Below are 21,015 nucleotides of genomic sequence, written 5' to 3'. Positions count from 1 at the left end.
TGCACGGGGAAAGGTGTCTGGAATTAGCTTTTTCTTTAGGTCTTTGCAATGAACAAAATCACTTTTTCATTTTCGAAACAAACCTACAGAGCTGTATCATGAAGCGCACGGTCACGGTAGTATGCAGCTTATGTAACCAGGACAGTGTTTTCAGGTTTAAGTCTGCGGGCACATCCAGGTTTCAAGAGTGTGTCCAAATATTAATGGAGCTGATTGGCCATGTTTCAAAGGCTCCAGGACTTCCATAGTTTGACTTTGACAAAGGTAAAGGCTACTCCTTCCATCCTAGCACCTTTTGTAAACCAGATATGCATGCCACACAAACGCTTCAACCATCAATTCTAGGGACTGTGCTATGGATTACCATCAAGGCTTTCATTTTACATTTAACTAATTTTCAGCAACCAAAGCAGGGACCCAAACATGCGGGAAATATGATCCCAACTACTAGAGGTCCGTTAAAAATCAGGGGGTGGCATTTGGAACACGCTGTACCCATTTCATTACTGTCTCCGAGGCACCATCGCCAAAGAATTAAGGGGCATATTATCAAGCCTGGCGATAAAATTATCGCCGCTTTAGCGGCAGAAAACTGCCGCTAAAACGGCGATAATGGGCTTGATAATTTGCTCTATGGAATTCCAATTGAAGCCCATGGGGGCATATTATCAAGCCTGGCGATAAAATTATCGCCGCTTTAGCGGCAGAAAACTGCCGCTAAAACGGCGATAATGGGCTTGATAATATGCTCTATGGAATTCCAATTGAAGCCCATGTTAGATGTGAAGGACGTCTAACATGGGCTTCAATTGGAATCGCATAGAGCATATTATCAAGCCCATTATCGCCGTTTTAGCGGCAGTTTTCTGCTGCTAAAGCGGCGATAATTTTATCACCAGGCTTGATAATATGCCCCTAAACAGTAAATGTTGTCGCGGACAATGGTAATATATATGTGAGGACTGACAAATAGGAGGATTCTCTGCATTACTTTTAAATAGGAAAGCGAAAGTGCTAGCTCTCACCAAGGCCTGCGTTTGCAACATCACTTTGGAATCCAAGATGCACACCAGGGTCCTTATTCAAATGGAGAGATCACTGCATATGGAGATTTGCACCAACACACAGGACAGAAATCGCGGAGTACGTGAAGTTTGCTGCGTCTTACATTATAAAAAGAGAACAATTTGGAGATGAGCCAGTTTGGTTTTGACCTGACTCATAGAGAGCGAACCCCTTCCATCTATCTCTTGTTTAGGATTAGAATATTTTCTGTGAGACTTAACTTTCTGTTATATCTTTTGCTGCATTTGATTGAGCCTTATCCCAATTCCCTAATTATCCTAATTACATGTGATTTATTATGAGCAATGATTAACCACTTTTTTAGCCTTCTGTATTGCATCATTTTTTTAGAAAGATTATCGGTTTATGACATTTACTGCTCTCAAAAAGGCTTAATTTATTGACTATGCTACTTTACTTGCTATCTATCATATCTCCTTTGAGACACATTGCCTTATTAGTCGTTGAGGAAACCACTGTTCTGATTCTGTTTAGGCTCTTTAACCCCTTCCCCGCTCATGACGGAACCGCTCCGTCATGAGCCACGGTTGCCATGTGCTCATGACGGAGCGGTTCCGTCATGCCACGACCGTTGGCGGCCGCTCCGCCCACGCGGCGCTGTTTCCCCGCCTGTGCGGGGGGACAACGCAACTGGGCGGAGTCATGACGGAACCACTCCGTCATGAGCACAGCTCAACTGTGGCTCATGACGGAGTGGCTCCGTCATGAGCACAGCGCCACCGCGCTGCCCCCCCCCGCACCCCCCAGCGCTGCGGCGGAATTCCCGCCGCAGCGAAGGGGTTAAGAGTATCTGATACGAAAGTGCCAACCGTAGTCTTCTGCATTGTTATAGAAGTTGTAATAATCAACAAAGTGAAGGAAGTAATGCTTGGAACATTCTCAGCCACTGGTGTTTTGCTAGGGCCCCATGTAAATATTTTTGTTGCCTTCTGTGTCCAATCTAGACAGAGAGTGCCCATATTAAAATCAGTCTTAATCCTGTTCCTTTTGGAACAGTCCTTCTTTAAATATCCTGCAAGGTCCCCTCAGAAAAATACTCTACCATCGGGAGACCCACTCATGAGAATAGTACAACAAACAAGAGTTGAAAGGCAAAAATAATCCTGCTACCGGTAAACACTCAGGGCCTCATTTTAGTACTTGGGGGCATATTTACGAGCCATGTTGCGTTTCTCATGCACCATGCAACATGATGCAAATGCGACGCAACTCAAAAATTAGATTTATGAAGTAATGCACGGCCACTTTGCGTGGGGCTGAGTGGCTTCATAAACCTCGAGTAAAGCAAAGCAGTGTAAATCGCTGTGTTGCCTTATTCTGGGCCAGGGAGGTGTTACATGGGTATTGCATGAGTGTTCCCATGGAACATCAGTGGATTTTGGTGCATACCTAGATTTACTAGAAGTGGTATATCTGAGATTGCGCCAAACAGTGTTGCGTTCCCAGGTGAGGCATAAGAATGAGAAATATATTTATTTTGCCTTGTTTTTCCTCACTCTGCAGCATGCTTAGAAAGAGGGAAATGCCCCAGGGGATTGTTTTTGTGCAGGAAGGTGGTCCACTCTCCACAACTGAGCCAGCACAGGGAGTAAAGACAGGAATGCACCATATTCTTTTAAATACAGCCATTCCTGCACGTTCCCTGTCACGCAGTGCAGCACAGCAAGTTGACTTGCTGCTCTGAATGACAAACTCATAAATATGCCCATTAATTTTTTCACATTTTATGTCACTCTGGGCAGAAACCAGTCAAATGCAGCTCTGTGGAAATCAGGCATAGAGATGAGAACGGTAAATTCAAAACGAAACGAAAGAGGTGATATTTACATACGGATTAGAGACACAGAGCTCATGTGTGCAGATTAACTATGCAAATTAAGTATGAACTGAAAAAAGTATCAGCCTCTGAGTCCATGTCAGACAATTAATATGCGCCTTAAATCCTCTTCGAGGCTGCTAAGTGCCAGAGTCCTGCAGGAATACTTCAGCCGTGCCTTGAAACGTCATGTTCGTTTGATTTAAGGAACTTTCTCACTGTCTGTGTGATTATGAAGTCTTTAGCAAATTCCTCACGAGAACTGCACAAAGGTCCCAGTGTACTGCTGCTGTCAGAATATTCTTGTCACTGCTTTATTACAGATAATTCCCTGGATGTCAGCTGTACGCTCAGCAGGCCTCCTTCTGATATACTTCAAGTTGGTATAATTAAACTAACTGAGCTTTTTGAATAACAGAAAGTTGATAGTGCTCAGCAGTGGGAGTCCAAGGACAGATCAGCTTTGCCCTCAGCAGCCGTTGTTGTTTTAACACTGGGAGAATAACTTTAGCAGTGATAATTGTTAAGCAGGTTTGAAGAAAATCTCAGCAAAATGTAGGTTTAAAAATAGATAATTATGAACATCTTTCGCATGCTGGGACAAGACACTGGTGCATTGTGAATGCCGAAAAACAACAATGATTACTTCCTATTCATGCAAACAATTGGTTTGTTCAACTGAAGGGCCCTAATGCAGTAATGTGATGTCTAATTCTGCCCTAAGGTTGCTTCAAAGGAGAACTGAGATGTGAACTTTTGACTCAAGAATCTAAAGACATTTGATGACGAACCCCTGCACGCCCTAGGCATAAATGAGATGCTAAAGGGAGCACTGTTTGAATACTGAGAATCCAAGGCACCATGTTATGTGCATCAGAGAACAAACAGTGCAATTCTAGTAGTAATAACATGCAAAAGAAAATCATGTATAGTAAAACTCTGCATGAAGACAAGGTAACAAAGAATATACCTCAATTCAAAAAGGACAGTAATTTATAATTCTCCAAATAAGCTGTGGCAATTGTAATTCCTCCATAGGTGTAATTTCTGCAGAAAACTCCCTCCTGTGTATAGAACTAATGCCATGCTCAAGCTTAACAAAGCCCTTGGCCTGAATATTTGCTGGTTCTTAAATAGGCAAATGGAGAACCTCCTTCCCAGAGCTATCTGTTGGCCAAGGAGGGAGTGAGTAGAGCTGTGCTAGAGATGATGTGATGGGACCAATACAGCAGAACTCTTGGGAGGTGTAGGAGAGATTGGGAGGAGGGTTGCTTTCTTGATGACTGATTTTAAACTAGAATTAAAGTTCTTAATTGTAAACACTGTCTGTAAGGGGGAAAGAGTTGCACGAAATGCACTTTATCAAAAATTGGAGGGGAAAAACTTTTCTGGGTCAGTAGCTTTATTTTAATCGGGAGAGGAACGCCATCTTTTCTCTTGCTCCGCGTGCCACCACAGAAATGCAACTTTTGCGCAGTTAGTGCTGTAGTGATTGCGACCACTTCTCTCACTTTTATTCTATGTAAAGTGGCCTATGCCACAGATGTGAAGCGGGTGCGCTGCTGACGTGTAGAAAGGCGTGCCAAAAGCAAGCTCTTATTTGACCGTTCTTGTCTGGATCACACCTAGTGCCAGCCAAGCTGCTCATTTTTCCACACACCCACCTTAGGTACTCTTGTCCTACAGAATTGGCACCTGCCACCTTCCGAGTCTTTTTAATCCTGAATTTATCACCTCTTATCGCTGTACTTGCGATGTCTGTGGCCTGATGTCAAATGGCACACTGGGGGAATCTTTATTAGAACCAGATACACATTGCACTCGGATGGAGTTGCCAGCAGCTTCAGCCTCACCCTCTCCAATGGCTATGCCAACTTACAGGGCCTGTCATATTAATTGTAGATTACTCATTAAACAATCTTATGTTTGCAGTTATTTTTACGACATCCTTCGAGGCATCCTTTAGCCCACTGAGGCAAAGTGGAAATTTAGAGGGACTCATTTTTAGTTTTAAACTGGTTCCCACTTTCTCCTTGTCAGGACCAGTGATATACAGACCACCCAATTGTCCTAACAATTGTTTCACCCAGCTGCTTGATACTTTTGCCCAACTCTCTCTGCAATACTCCATTTTAACCATTCTTGGGGACTCCAATGTACATATTGATGATCCTAAATGTTCTCTATCCGCCCATCCCAGTTTTACCTTGACAGGTATACATTTTCCACAATTGGCCCCATCCCCTACACATTATTGTTTCGGTTACCAGTAGATTCCTGTCCTTCAGTGAAGCCTGATACAGACATCAGGGGTTGCTGGACCTCAGTTTGATCTCTGCTTTTAGTTGCCCAACTTGTTTTGGAAACAATCTTACTGAGACGCGCTACAGCGTGATTTAGCCATTGCCCTTTGCCACGCCTCCGATTCATGATGGGCTATTTAGACAAACATACAATGCTTCCACGTCCGGATCGAGGCTAGTGCCAGCCACCCTGCCATTTTTGGTCTGAAGCATCCCCAGGATGCATGTATTCATGTGAATCGCTGCTGGCTTTAAATCCTTCACGATACTCCATGACATTGTATTCAGCTTGAGTCTACTACCCTTAGAGCAAAAGGTAAGGCTGTTTGCTATGTTTGTCGATTGTTGGATTGCTCTTCACTTTCGAAATTACACCTTACTCTTAACATTGGTAGTAATAGTTAAGCTGATTACATTACTTCTCAAGCCAAAGCTAAGCTTCTCATTCCATGCCAGATCATTTATCAAACACAATGTGAACTCAACCTACTGATTGATACCCATCTTCCTTCCCTAGTCTTTATCACAGAAACATGGGTGAATTTGTCCTCAGATCCTGATTTTCTTTTAGCTATCCCGGTGGAATATGCTTTTTATAAATGTTAGAAGGTGGGTAAACGAGGTGGCAGTATTGCACTTATATATAGACCACATTTAAAGGTCTGCTGCGACCCACTCTCATTCAACTTTTGTGAAGCAGTATCCTTCTGCGTTAAAATGACCGATAACCTGTCCTTCAAGGACATGCTAGTCTATCGTCTACCTGGTCCATGTGCCAGATTCTCCCAGGACTTCAGCAGCCTTCTGGAGGCGAACATTCTGCTTAATGATTTTTCTGTCTTAGGTGACTAATTTTCATTTGGATATCTTCTCTGAAAAGGATACAGCCGCCTTGCTTCAGACTATGGAGTCTTTCGGCCTCGGCCAATGGGTATTAGGACCCACACACCAGGAGGGCCAGACCCTAGACAGAATATTTTCCTACAATCGTTTACTGGGAAATATCACCACGTTACAGCTAATGTGGTCAGACCACAGGGCAATTCTCTTTGATCTATATTTATTCACAACCTGGCAAAGTACTGGAAGCCCATTCTAAGTGGAACACTTTATGCACTTGGCACAATATTCAAGCCGATGAATTGGTAGTATTTCTTTAGAGCTTGATTCCTAAACGATCTGATGATGTTGAACTTGAGGTTGCACAATACACACACTGGCTAGACGCTGCTGCCCAATATCTAACATCAGTGAAAATGACCAAAATAAAGCAACATAAGCCATCTGCTCCCTGGTTCTCTGACAAATTAGGAAGAGAGAAACAGCGCTGTCGTAGAGAAGAGGAAAGGTGGAGAGCTGATTACTCAGGGCAGGAAAATTCTAAGTACAAAAAAATGTATGCTGATTGTAAAAACCTGAGCACTCAGGAAAAGTCATCCTTTTTTACTAGCAAGATTGAAGTAGCTACCTACTCCTAAAAATAACTTTTTTCTATTTTTCAGAGATCGACCATAGATTCTGCCAACAGCTGCCCTGATTTTAGCCAATCTTTCTGTGAGACGGTGGCTGATGATTTCCAAAATAATGTTGAGAATGTTTATAATAATTTTTCCGCCTCAGTGCTGGTGTGCTTTTCTGACCCCTACTAGCCTGACGCTGAATAGCACCCTCAGCCACTATATTCCACCTTATGGTGAGGAGGTCACTAAACTGATCAAATAAGCAAAATCGGCTCACATTGCAACCCCTGTCCACCATAAATTGTGACTCTAGCTGCAGACACCATTGCTCCCAAGCTCACTGATATCTTTCCTCTAATATGCTGCTCTCGTTCTTTCCCCTTAAGCCTGGAGAAAGGACTTGGTTCTCCCTCTTATTTAACAAACATCCCTGGACCCATTGGATCCAAATAACTAGTGCCCTATCTCATGCTTACCTCTGCCAACAAAGTTGATTGAAGAGATCATGAACAATCAATTGGCCAGTTATGCCCAGGCTAATGATCTCCTGGGTGCAACTCAATTCGGCTTTTGGGCGGGATACAGCACGAAGACCACTCCTATTAAAGCAATGGAGGAAATCAGGATTTGTCTAGACAAAGACAACAGGGCTGCTCTTATCCTGCGTGACCTATCAACAACCTTTCATATGATAAATTGTGGGCTGCTGTTGGAGTTGTTAGGCAGGATTGGGGTGACTGACACTGCTTGGAAATTGCGGAACTCTTTTCTCAGCAGACATTAACAATTGGTGCGTCTGGGTTAGTTCACCACGCACAAGTATTGTTTGCCTTGCGGGGTGCCTCAGGGATCACAATCGGCCTCACACTTTTTAATGTTTACGTCACTCTACTGGCGAAGCTAATCAGATCCTTCGGTTTCACCCTTGCTATGCTGAAGACACTCAGATAGTCGTCGCACTGGGTTAGTGATGCTGCTTTAGTAGGGTACGGTTCTGTGAGTGCATGCAGACTGTCAGCTCCTGGATGGCCTAGAACTGCCTGAAATTTAAGTCATGAATAAAAGAGGTTCTCATTTTTGTCTCCCAGGCATCTTTTTGGTCCCCTTACTGGTGGCCCTCTAATCTGGGCCCTCTTCCTACACCAGTGAGCAAAACTAAAAACCTAGGCGTCCTTATTAATGACACCTTGTCTTACCATGACCAGGCAAATGCACTCACGTCAGCTGCTTACTATACTCTGAGACAAATCATGAAGATTCAAATCAATGCCAAATATTTCGGCTTTGGACATTGTCGAAAACATGGCTGTTCTCTGCTTACTAAATGCTTCTAGGTCCTTTTTCAGATCCGCTAACACCAAGAGGCCTGAGGGCATTTGAGTGGTCAATAAGACCATTTAACATAACATAAGGCAGCACATACATTGGACCTGATCTTCTCTAAAATTGACAATTTGCATGTCACTCCATCTGAAAACCCTGTTCGGTCAGTTTGCTTTCTTGCTCCTCTTTCCTTCCATGGGGGCTGCACCAGAAGAAGCCAGACATACCCCCAACATACCCCCCATTGTTGATAATAATTTGGCACAAAAAGTTGGAGGAATCTTTCTCCTAGATTTTGAAGTCTACAGCTCCTGCTCTAAGGGGAGTTCTAGACACAGATGTGACATACTTTAATCAGTGGATCACTAATTCCCTCAATTGTATAGCACCTCCAAGAGTACACATGGCAAAAACGACTAAGCCCTCAGCGGCCGGGTTCTCCCCTGCACTAAGAGGAGAGAATAGCCACAGTAAAAAAATGAAACATAACTGGAGAAAGTCTTATGGTTCTGAAGCCAAAAATATATATAAATCAGCACTCAGTAAATGTTGTAAATCATCTCATAGATCGATGAGGGAACATTTTTCTTCTTGCAAAGGAGCAGCTACTGATACATCCTGCAAAGTGTCAAACATTGCCAGGTCATTCCTCTCTCATGATGCCGCAAAAGCAGCTTCAGTCCTTCTCTTGAACTTTGTAATGCCTTATCTTCTTTTTCCCACAAGAAAATTCAGAAACTGCACAATACCTTTTCTGCATCCACTATTCATGAAGCACAGGCAAATCCCTCACATATCAACAATCCCCTTCCTGACAATGTTCTCACAATTTCAGAAGAAGTCTTAATAAATGAATTGGAGAAAGGTCAATCTGGTTGCTGATGGATCTAGGTATACCCTGAATACTAGATGGCCTATGTCATTAACCTGGTGCTTAGTAAAATCTGGAGTGCCTCCCTGGAAGTTGGCTTATTTCCCACCCACTACCGTCTTAGGAACTTTCAGACCTATCTCCCTTCTACCAGCACCAGCTACAGTTCTAGAAAAACTGGTGAACCACCAGTTATCCTATTTTGTGGATGCAAATGGCCTTCTTCATGATTCACATTTAGGTTTCGATCAGGCTTGAGTACCAAATCTGCACTACTGGAGGTGTCGGAACTTATAAAGGAGAATTTAGATGTTGGACAGTCAGCCATGGTGGCTCTGCTGGAATTGTCTGCAGCATTTGATATGGCCTTGCATGCCTCCCTTCTGGACATACTGAAACAAGATGGCATTCAAGGCAAGGCTCTTTCATGGATAAAACTCGCTTTGGAAGGCTTATCTCAACTGCTGCATCTTCACTCTTTTCCATCACCCCCAAACCCCTTATATATAGAGTCCCACAAGACTCAGTTTCCAGCCCGACTCTGTTCAATAGATATCTAGCTCCATTGGTGGGCCTAAATGAATCCTTGGGTGTGCAGGTGGTATCATATGCTGATGACACCCTGCCCTTAATATCCTTTCAGTAACATTCAGAGGTTGCTCTCAGCTAACTCAAAAAGTGCGTTAAGAGAGTGGCCGAACGGATGGATACAAACTTCCTTAAATTGAACTGCAATAAAAAATAATTTCCTTATATTGGTCCTTGTTGTCCCTCCTTCCCCGGATCCTCTGGTGGGCGGAGGAACTCACCTCCCCCCACAGTTCTCCAGGGACATGTGAAGGATTTTCGGGGCCCTGGGCCACACCATTAAAGAGGGCCCTGTGCCACACTGATTTTGGGGGCCCCTTGTTCGGAACATCTTTGAATTTATTATCCAATGTCAGCTCTTTCATCCCCTCTTTGGCCATGTCACTGGCAGTGTCCAGACACACTCGTCCAAATTCTAAATGTGTTTACATCTAATATTCAGGGATAGTAATGTGCACTTTCAATATTGTAACATAGCTGCAGCTCACTAATATGACTGCAAATATTTACTGTGACACCCTTACATTTCTATTTTGTGGTCCTGTTTAGATCTAAAAGAAACTTTGTTTATGGATTTTTCATGAAACCTAAACACACATTTATCTGCAAAATGTCTGCAATGCTCCCACACATCACCCCCATTAAAAATAAATAAGGAAAACAGTATTTAAATCAATCTATTTCGGTATTATCAATGGTCATCATGATAAGGCTCTCTGCAGAAGAGAGCTGGCTCTATTAGGGTATCCCCCTGAATGGCTTGATCCTTGAGCCTTGGGCCAGAGCACACTTTGCCCATGCCTCAAAACATCTCTTCAGTTCCCACTGCCACTACCAGCAATCTTGGCATAATCTTTGACTCAGTCCTTTCCTTCTTTGTCCAAAATAAGCAGATTTCATCAGTATATTTCTCCAAACTGAAATCCCTAAGGAAGCTGCTGCACCCTATTCCTGAGGACAAATGAAAAACTGTGGTTAACACCCGTTACATCCCGACTGGATTATGCCAATAGTCTCTATATGGGCCTGTCCACTGTTCTAATTGAAAGGCCTTAGATTATTCAAAATGCAGCAGCAAGACTTATCCAAAGAGTCACTCTCGGGCAGTCTATTACCCCCATCTGAAGCAGTTATATTGTCCGCCAGTCACCAACAGCAATACATTCAAAGGCATCACATTGGTGTTTAGAGCATTTGCAGGGGAAGCTCCACTCTATCTGAGAAACAGACTTCCACCCTATAAGCAACATAGATCACACTGGTCCAATGATCCATGCGTGATGCAGGTCCCAACATATTCTAAGGTCAGACAGGGAGACAGTTGCTTCACAGTCCTATAACTACCAAGTTGTGGAACACTCACCAAGTCAACCTCTGTAGTGCTCCTTCGGTCTCTATCTTCAAACGAGAAAACATTTCTCTTTGTCATTGGTTAGCCTTTGTAAGCCACGGGTGTTGGGATGCTTCTGATGAAGCAGCTGTGTGCTGAGCAAATATCTTTTGATTGATCGGTGATTAATTGATTAGCACACAATTCACCATCACCGATAGGAAACAGTGGTTAATACCTCCAAATCTTTCTGTGGTTTTGCAATAAAGGCACAAATCCATTTTATACATAGTGAAGCTCTGTGAATGTGTGGAAGAACTGAAAAGAATTGTTCTTCAAAACGTTCAGCACAAACAATTCACTTCAGTGATGCATCTGTCTATGAATTTCTGTTATCTTTACTATAAAAAAACACCTCTAGATAGTTGCCTTTTTTATCCAGTTTCTGTAAGGATATGTTTTACCCTGTGAATAAACCAGTCGTGAACGTTTTCTGAATGGTTTTACTTGAAGCAACCAGGTTAGAATCTACCTTTACTGCTTTCAAGTCTAAAATCATAACACTTGATGTCACAATGACTGGTTGCCCAGGAACATTATTAGGTGACCGGGAAATGTATGTTGTTTCAATGTCTCCTTAAGATAAAAGCGTATGGCATAATTTCACAAATCAAAGTAAACCTCATCCTGCTTTGAGATGGCTAATATGAACTTCATAAATGTTGTAGCTAAGTAGTAAAGATTTTAAGATGCTATGATATGAGCCACAGAGAGAGCTGGCATCTTGAACCAGTTAGACCTCAATTTACAATACCTTCCAATGTGACAAAAGTGGTTTTGGAATTGGTGACAAAGTCTAGAGAGGGTTTACCTGAACTGTTTTCCTAATTTCTATTCCAACATTGTCAACAAGAAGTGACCATCAAGCAGAAGTTTTTGATTGTGATTTTTGACTGCGTACATTAAGCACACATTAAGAATATGAGAATTCAATCGTACCCAAAACATGCCAGCCCCAACCATTCATTAAATAAATTGATGTCTTTGATGAAAAGATCAGTTTGTGGAGAATTACAATTCCACTCTCTTTTTCTAACAATGAGGAAAGATTTGTGCATATGTTAATGATGCCTTTTTGTCAGAGGCATTTGAAACATTTAAGGTTTGGTAAATGGGGCTCTATTCATCAAGGTGGTAGAGAACATTACCCTTGCCACCCTGATGGACTACCACCACATTTAGAGATGACTGACAGTAATAAGAGGAACCACTGTCACAGTGGTTTGTATGCAAAAGGTTTGGTGGTGGACCACTGTCGGTTTGATAGATGATCACCAATTGTTTTATTTACAGAAGCACTAGCAATCAAGGCCCAAGGCCACAAATATTTATGATGCTGAGTTTATTTACTTATAGGTTTTGGTATATCACTGCTAGGTCTGAAAGTTTGGCAGTGTGCATTACAACAAAGGTCCACTCAGGGAGAAGAACATTTGAACAACAATTGCAGGTGGAATAGTTATACCTAAAATGTACAATATTAAGACACTCTTAGGTCTTTCTGAGCCATATCATATCATACAGAAGACTCCTAAAACACAACATATTAATAGCTTGCAATATATCAGCCGCCATGTCTACAAGAATACTTATAATACAAATCTGATGAGGTGTTCTTTGATGTTTTCATCTGGTATGTGGTGTGCAAAGTTTACACACCATCATTGTCAGAAAAAGATTTACCAGTTTTAAGGATCCATTCTGTTTCTCAACTCAGCCCAGTGTCAAAAAGAGACACCCATCTGCTTGTTTTTATTTAGATCAAGGATGCAGATTCAAATTATGTCACCACCCAACCATTGTTTTACAGCTACTTAATTCAGCCTTGAATTAGTAGATAATTTTTAATCCTTTATTGTACTGATGACTTTAAATACGATTCTGGGCATCAATTCACCAAAATGCCTGGGGCAGCGGAGGTGACATCACATACCCTTTGATCTTAATGACATCACGGGAAGGTATGTGGTATGTCACTTGACCTTGATTTTTTTCTAGGAAGTCATGTCACATGCCCATAACCTTGATGAGATCGCAATACCTGATATTGATGAAATTCCTTAACTGTCCAATAAATATAAAAATAATAGACAGACACCTATTTTAGATCCTACCTATATGATAGTGTTAATTTGATCTTTGAAAGTTATGGTAAGTAATACTGTCCCTATGTTGTAGTAAGTGATCAAAGTGAAAAAGCCAGGCCTCTAGAAGTCAGCTTCTCCTTGAGAAAAGTTTGAAAGGAAAGTGGCCATATATTGAATTTTAATGCAAAACTTCCACATAAGTTTGCTAATAAGTCACATGCTCTGAAATGGCACTACACAAGTTTTCAAATCCTTTCACTGTGCGTCAAGCCAATAAAACTGACACACCCTAGGAGTTGACCTCATTTTTGAAAAATGTGCTATGGATGCCATCATATGGCAAGCATTTTGGCATGGGTGCACCATCTGCCATGGATGTGTCAAATTGCCAGTGGAAGAATTTTTCCATGTATGCCTTTCGTATATGATAGGTGACACATTATCAAAAAGGTCCGTTGGTATGACAGGGCCAGCAGTTTGTTGGGTTGTCCCCCTTTGTGCTAAGAATTACCTCCAAAGTACAAGCATCAGCATTTGTTTCACAGGTGTCTCATTTGCCAAAAATAACCTCTAGTATGACATTTCCAGTATTTTATCATGATGAGTTATCATTCCAATAATTATCTGCAGTCTGCTAGTCCTCGTACTTTCTTCTCAGGTGTTTCTCATGAAAAGAATTGCCTCAGGTATGACAGAACCTATATTTTACCACAGGTGTCTTTACAGAACAAGAATCACTTTCAGTATGCCAGGGCCGCTGACAGATTTGCAGGTATAATACCACATTCTCACTCACACTCACATTCACTCACTCACACATGCTGTTTCTTACGTATATACAATCTCACCCACTAGCACGGACACAATTTATATTTAAATGGATTTTTTACTTACCTTAGCTGGCGCCAAAGGTCCATTTCAGCTAATTGCAATTTACATTTTATTTCAATAATTGTGAACATTATACACTAATAGTTTAGTGAAAAATTGTTGTGTAGTACTTGGCACCAATCTTGCCCACTCCAAGGCCAGGTTCTCAAAGGCAAGCCAGGGATCACAAATGCGACCCCTGGCAACCTCTAACTGATGTCCATGCATACAAACCTTTTAAAAAATAAAGGCTACATGGATGTGTTGTCTAGAGTGTGTGAAAAAACAGATAACCTTCTGTGGCATCCATGTTGTCAACAGGCCTCTTTTACTGGTCATATAAGGGACCTAAACCTAACTGGGAGGTTGGGTGGAAAATTAGTTATACATGGTAGTCTGGTTTAGAATGCCTGGTTACAATGTTTAGAAATTTGTAAATCATAGATCATCCAAATGATCTGACAGTTGTTTCTGCCTATTCACATTCTGTTTTTCTGGGTTTAGAGTTAAGATTTGAAAAGTCACTTCTCCAGGCTCATAGCCAGAAGTATATCTTTAGGTGCATTCATTCCCAAATACTGGCTGAACTGCTAAATACCTACCCCTAGAATATCCTAATTCAAGAACATCGAGGACCGAATATTTAAAAAGTAAGTGCCTATAGGGGAGAATAGATTTACTACTCCTAACTCCATATCTACATACCTTGAAGGTATATACAATATGTAGGTACATATATGGGGAGTAAGGTATAGAAATGCAATACTCACTTACCCATCAATATTTTCGATACAATAGGCTGTCCTTGATATTATGTACCCTCTATATTCTGGTTTCAATAATAAGGTGCACACCTTGTGGTTCTATGTGAAGCAAAATGTGTTTTTTCTAAGGTACATATTAAATCAGAGTCAATCCAACTTTAAATCATAATATTTTGATGAGATTTAAAGTAGAAATGTTAGACCTGGCATCTTTGGCGTGGTTTCCCCAGACTTTTTGCCTCTACCTCCTGTATTTTTGACGCTGTGCTGGATTTCGTTTTTGCTGGTTTAGATGCTTTGGGCACTTTGCCGCTGCTGATCAGTGTCAAAGTGCAAGTGCTCCCTAGGTAAATTGTTACTATGATTGGTTATCCATGATTGGCAGATTTGGTTCATCAGTAGGTCCCTAGTAAAGTGCACTGAGCGCGCCAGGGCTGGTGATTCAATTGCTACTAGTGGGCCTGCAACACTGATTGTGCCACCCACACGAGTAGCCCTAAAATGGTGTCTCAGGCCTGCCACCACAGTGCCTGTGTGCAGTTGCTAACTGCCATGCTGACTGGCCAGTGCACCCACTTGCCAGTCCCTAAACCTTCCCTTTTCTGCATATTAGTCGCCCCTATGGTAGGCCCAAGGGCAGGGTGCATTTTAAGTATAAGGTAGGACAAGCCCTGATGTGAGTGGCATGTCCTAGTAGTGAATTACAGCCATTTTCGTTTTTCACTATTGCAAGGCTACCTGTTCTCCATAGGCCAGAATGGGCAGTTTGATTATTACATCTTATAATCCTAAACTGACTCAGGGAACATGGTGGAAATTCAGGTTTAGGATGCCTGAACTCAGAATGATAAAATACATCTTTTAGTGAAGTTGGTTTTAACATTCTGTGTTTGAAAATACCAATTTTAGAAAGTAGGTATTTTCTGGTCTAACCACCCAAACCTGCCTTTACTAGGCTGTGTATTCCTTGTCTGGAGTTTTGAGTGACAGGGGCTGGGGAATTCCAGGGGGCTGGGGAATTCCCGGAGACAGGGTGAGCCAGTACAGGGCTGAATAGAGAGATCTGCATCTAGATGGGAGGGAGGAGATGCACCTGGGACATGAATAGAACAGTGCCTGCCCCCCAGAGTGCTGGCGCCAACCCCTGTGGTGCGTCTGATGTCTCTCCCCTGCACTGTGAAAGGAGAGAAGGAATCATGTCAACAAAGTGCTCCAGGGCTGTGCTTTCCCTCCACAATGCTGGCTCCACCTCCTGTGGGGCGTCTGATGTTTCTACCCTGCACTGTGAAAGGAAAGGAGTCATGTAAACAGAGTGCTCCAGAACTGGTTTGGACTGGGCAAAGACCCGTCTGCCCTCAGAGGACAAAGGATTTTGGGGTATAAATATTGGGACCCTGATCCCAAGAAATTAGATCATCCCGGAATCAAGAAGGAACCTCTGCCAAGGAGAAAGCTGGAAGACTGAAGAAGAAGGACTGACCTGCAGTAAGGCTGACCTACAGTTGCGTTGCTGCCAAGGAGAGGGGAAGGACTTTGCTGTGTGCTGTGTCCCCTGGCTTGAAGGAATCTCCAAGGGTCTGAGTAGAACTGGCCTCTTGTTAAGAAGTCCCAGGAACAAAAGGACTTCACCCCCAGCTTCCCCCTGAACTCTGCTGTGTGAGTTCTGCACTTCCTAGCATGCTTGATCCAATTGTGGGGCCTCTGGAAGTGGTGCCTGCTGTTGGGAAGCTGACCAAGAGAAAAGAAGTAAAAGATCTGCAAATTTTTCACGCACCGCCGGCTTAGCGAGAAAATTTCCATTGCCGCGAAGATCGTCGCAGGGCCTGTCGCCGCTGCAACGTCAACACCGCGTTCATCTTCGGAGCACATCGCCCCCAGTGCGGGAAGATTCCCGTCGCTGCGAGTATCGTCGCAGAGCCTGCCGCCGCTGAGTGAGATCGTCGCACCGCTCGTTAGCAGGCCGCATTTTGTCACTGCGAACATCGTTGCAGAGCCATCGAAGATCGTCGCACCGCTCATTAGCGGGCCGTATTTCATCGCTGCGAACATCGTCACAGAAACATCGAAGATCGTCGCATTGTGCCTTTGCGAGTAAATTTCTACCGGAGAAGCTACGCCTTGGAATCCATACAAGTATCGCCTCACTCCCCATACAGGCCAGATTCGTCACACACGCCTGCTGCGTGCAGCGGGGTTGTTGCATCGCCTCCCCAGGGTCTCAGGACTGACGCTGTTGCTTGTTTTTCGACACCTGAGTGCCGCTAGGAACTTTCATCACATCACAAGGTACTGTTGGCTAAAATCGACACTAATGTGGAATATTTTGTCGCTAAGCTAAGAACTCTTTTGAAACCATATTCTTGAACTGTGTATGTTGGATTTTTGTCGTTTTGGTCTTGTGTAGTTTATATAAACGTACTTTATTTATCTACACTGGTGTGGAGTCTATTTATGGTGTTTTCACTGTGTTACTGTGAGTGTTGGCACAAATACTTTGCACATTGCCTTTGATAAGCCTGTCTGCTCGTGCCAAGCTACCAAGGGGGTGAGCAGGGGTTATCTAAAGAGTGTATCCCCCTTACCCTGACTAGAAGTAAGGGTCCCTATTTGGGCAGTGGTACCTACCTCTGCCAACTAGAGACCCCCAGATCTAACAAGAACAATGTAAATTTACAAAATAGGCTGAACTATGGAAGTTTTGTGCAATACAAAGCTTATCAGGTTCTTTTGTTGTTCTTTTTTTAATACAAATAAGCTGGCCTCAGCTCAGAACCCTCCATCCCTCACCTCTTACCTCAGGGGGTTAATGTCCAACCTCCACACTCAAAATGATTATGCTAAAGAATGTCCTACCTAGGACATTCTGCATCAGGTTATCATCACACCTCGAAGGACCACGTAAATTTAGGAAACTAATTCTGAACAACTTTGTAAGTGAAGTTTTAGTTTGACTCACCACTAAGGTTCAAGGTTCAAAGTAATCTTTATCCGGTCAACAACAAGAACTTAAATGCTCCTGTTAAAAACAAGTACAAACAGATCACACAATCAGTATCACAAAAATCAGTTACTATAATGTATATCATCATTGCCTTCCTCATCATAGCTGGATCATGCCTTACAGAAAGTTGAGAAATGAGTGGTGAACCATGTTTTAAACATTTTAAGGATGCAACAAGGGTGAAAACTAAATGGAATTTAAATGTAATATTCTTGGGGATGTTGGGAAGGTTCCACAATGAATTTTACTGTGAGGTTGATATAAAATTCAATTACATTTCATCATTTCATCAAAAGCAACACTCAAATCTACCTGGACTTGCAGCAGGCTCCGACATTGGCATACACCCCTCATATTTACAGGTAGAGTGTGCAAAAAGTGTTGTTCAAAAGGAGACCCCTGTTAGTAATCATCCAGCAAGACAGGTAGGCATGGTAAAGTATAGATGATTGTGTGAGCCTGGGATGGGTCCATTTGAGGTCTGTGGCCTGACTACGCCCACTAGTAGAAGCACTGTCTCTATGCTCTGAGTGGTGGTTTCACAGTTTGCAACTAGGATCCTACTCTGTGATAAATATCGTGGGGACATATTATCAAGGAGGCATTAAAATTATCGCCGGTTTAGAGGCAGGAAACTGGCGCTAAAGCGGCGATAATGGGCTCGATAATATGCCCTTGAGAATTCCAATAGGAGCCCATGTTCACACCAGAACATGGACTTCTATTGGAATTCTCAAGGGCATATTATCAAGCCCATTATCGCCGCTTTATTGGCAGTTTTCTGCCGCTAAACCGGCGATAATTTTTAACGCCGTCCTTGATAATATGCCCCTCTGTTTGATGTTGCTTGCATTATATCTCCTATTTGGATGCTGCAGAATCCTACACTTGCATGTTATACTCTTTTACATGCAGTAAACCTATTGCATAGAATACTCAAGCTGGCACCCTTTATGTGGCTGACATTGCTTGGATGAGCATGGGCATTTATGAGTTTTGAATGTAGGAAGCATTTAAGCTTGCCATGTGTAATAGAAATGGAAAATATATTCTTGCAGAGGAATTGTTCGGCATTACTACAGGTGCAGATAAAAGTCAAGTTTTTGGTATGAAGCAGTTAAGAGACTGTCACATTTAAATGCACATTAGAAACTCAAATTACTTCCTTAACCACTCAGCAAGCAGATTGTACTTTCCAGTGACTATACCAGCAAATGTACAAATGCCTGATAAACATTACAAGAGAAAAAAAGTCAGCACTTCTACCCAAGAGCATATAGTAACAAATAACAAGGGGGTTCCATTGTTAAACAATTTGCAAAAAGCAATGTGGATCAAGTAACAATGGTTATACCTTATCAGTATGTTTAAGACCACTATGCAAGGTGATTTTAGCATGTTACATTAAGATCCCATTTCGCAAATAAAGTGCAAAGTTATGCTTGAAATTACATTGGGTCAATTGTATTGGCCAAAAATAAGACCTATAAATTCCACTTAAAATCTCCACTCACCATTAGTCTGCATGTACCTAGCTCTAATTGTGCTCCTTTAGGCTCTCTCTTACTTTCTCTATTCACTCTCAATGTCTACCCTACTCAACCTTTTCCCCAATATCCATTTCTGTTTGCAGCTGCATCTATCTCTCCTGCTCTCTCTTGCGTTTTCTAATCACTCTCCTTTCTCTTAATCTTCTTTACTTTTCTAGAACCTCTTCTCTTTATATTCTTTTCTTCTTTGTACTTCTCAATATTTTGTACTCTCTCTCTAGCACTCTTCTAGATAGACCATGTATGACAGCTGAAACTTTATCTTGGCTGTGCATGGCCAGTAACAGCACCTGTTACATATCTTTGAACACAATGCTTTTAGCTGTTCACAGTCCATGAAGTCTACAATCCTGGGCTCCTCCTGAAACTAGAGTATGCCCCTAGGATCATGAAACAAACAGTTAGGACAATGTGGCCTTCATATTCCTGCAATTCTCGTTGGACAGGACATCTGGCTGCATACATTTGGTGAGTTTTAACTGCTTTAGGGCACATGACAGCACATTGACATTAACCACAATATCTTCACAGTGTGGTGAAGTTCAACGGGTCATCTACAGTACTGGAAAATGTTTCCGGTAAAAACACTAGAATGTTTTCTTTTTCAAAATCAAAGTCGGCATGCAAGGTAAATGCTTCCCAGGAGTCCCACATTTAGTTTTTTTAATTTTTCTGTATTGCACAGCATGCTGTGTGAACTGACGTTATACAGTGAAACAAATGTGACAGCAGTAGTACCACGTTAATATGATTGACCTATTGCCTGTGAACGGAAAAGCTACCTAAGACAAAAGGAAAGATCCAGATTTTACCTTGCAAATTGACCAGTTCTGGCGATGTGGGTAACTGTGGTATTTAGGCCGGGGCTCAGTCTGCACCGAGGGAAGCCTGCCAGGCCCAGACATTTCTGAAAACAAGGTACCTGGTAAGGTCTGGGGGGAGGTGTAGTTTGCATGGATCCAAACTTTTTTCTAACCAGAATGCCCTTTAAACACCAAACTTTGGCTGAATCGCAGATTATCCTCATATTTCTGTGACGGTACATTCCGGATTCTGTGAGGACCCATAAAATTCCTACCGTCCAGTGTTTCTACACTTCTCCCAAAAAAGCAAAAACCAATTGTTCTCTAAATAATATGTATTTTGTACATTAATTACATAGACCTCATAACAGAAATGACTTTGCTATAATCATAAATTAGATAAAGATAAAGCAGAATTTCAAAGGAGTCAATACATTTCAAAGAGCTGATTCACAGTACACAGGTATTAAATTACAATATAGAAAAATCTGAAAATGTGAGTTCAAGGGCTGCGAAGATGTCTAGAGAGGTCAATTATAATGTAAGTGCTTTCAACCTCAGTTACCCTGATTATTATTGTTTCCATAATGTTTGGTTCAAGGAGATGATTTCTGAGTGTGATGACCATTACAGGGTTAACTAGATATTAAACCATTTTTGAAAGAGGGTCTGTTATAGCAGCCCTTTGTGACATAGTTGGCTATATTTATATAATGTTGATAATGACTTTTCTCAGCTACTACTACATATTACCACCTACAACCAAATAGCTACTGACTGATCTATTTTCCATTATAAATGATAAATATACACAAATATTTAGATTTTATTCCATTCCTGACCAGAGTGAAAAATGACTAACACTCCAAATATTGTTCAAGGTAGCTATGGATATGGTGGAAACAATAGTGAATGCAGCCTAGGTGAATAATTCCATTAGTAGAGAAAGATTCCCAAGGTTTAGCATTACCATATCTCATTAAAACATCCACAGGGCATGGACCTGAACTTGTACTTTATATGTTTGCCGATTTGTCCTGTAGATCAAGAGTTTCAATTTTGAAATCAGCACAATCTGAACACATTCTATTTTATGCAGAGGG

The sequence above is a fragment of the Triturus cristatus genome, chromosome 2_2 (genome assembly GCF_964204655.1).
Source record: "Triturus cristatus chromosome 2_2, aTriCri1.1, whole genome shotgun sequence".
NCBI lineage: Eukaryota > Metazoa > Chordata > Amphibia > Caudata > Salamandridae > Triturus > Triturus cristatus.
The sequence above is the reverse complement of the archived record's forward strand: the minus strand, read 5'-3'. Positions refer to the sequence as shown.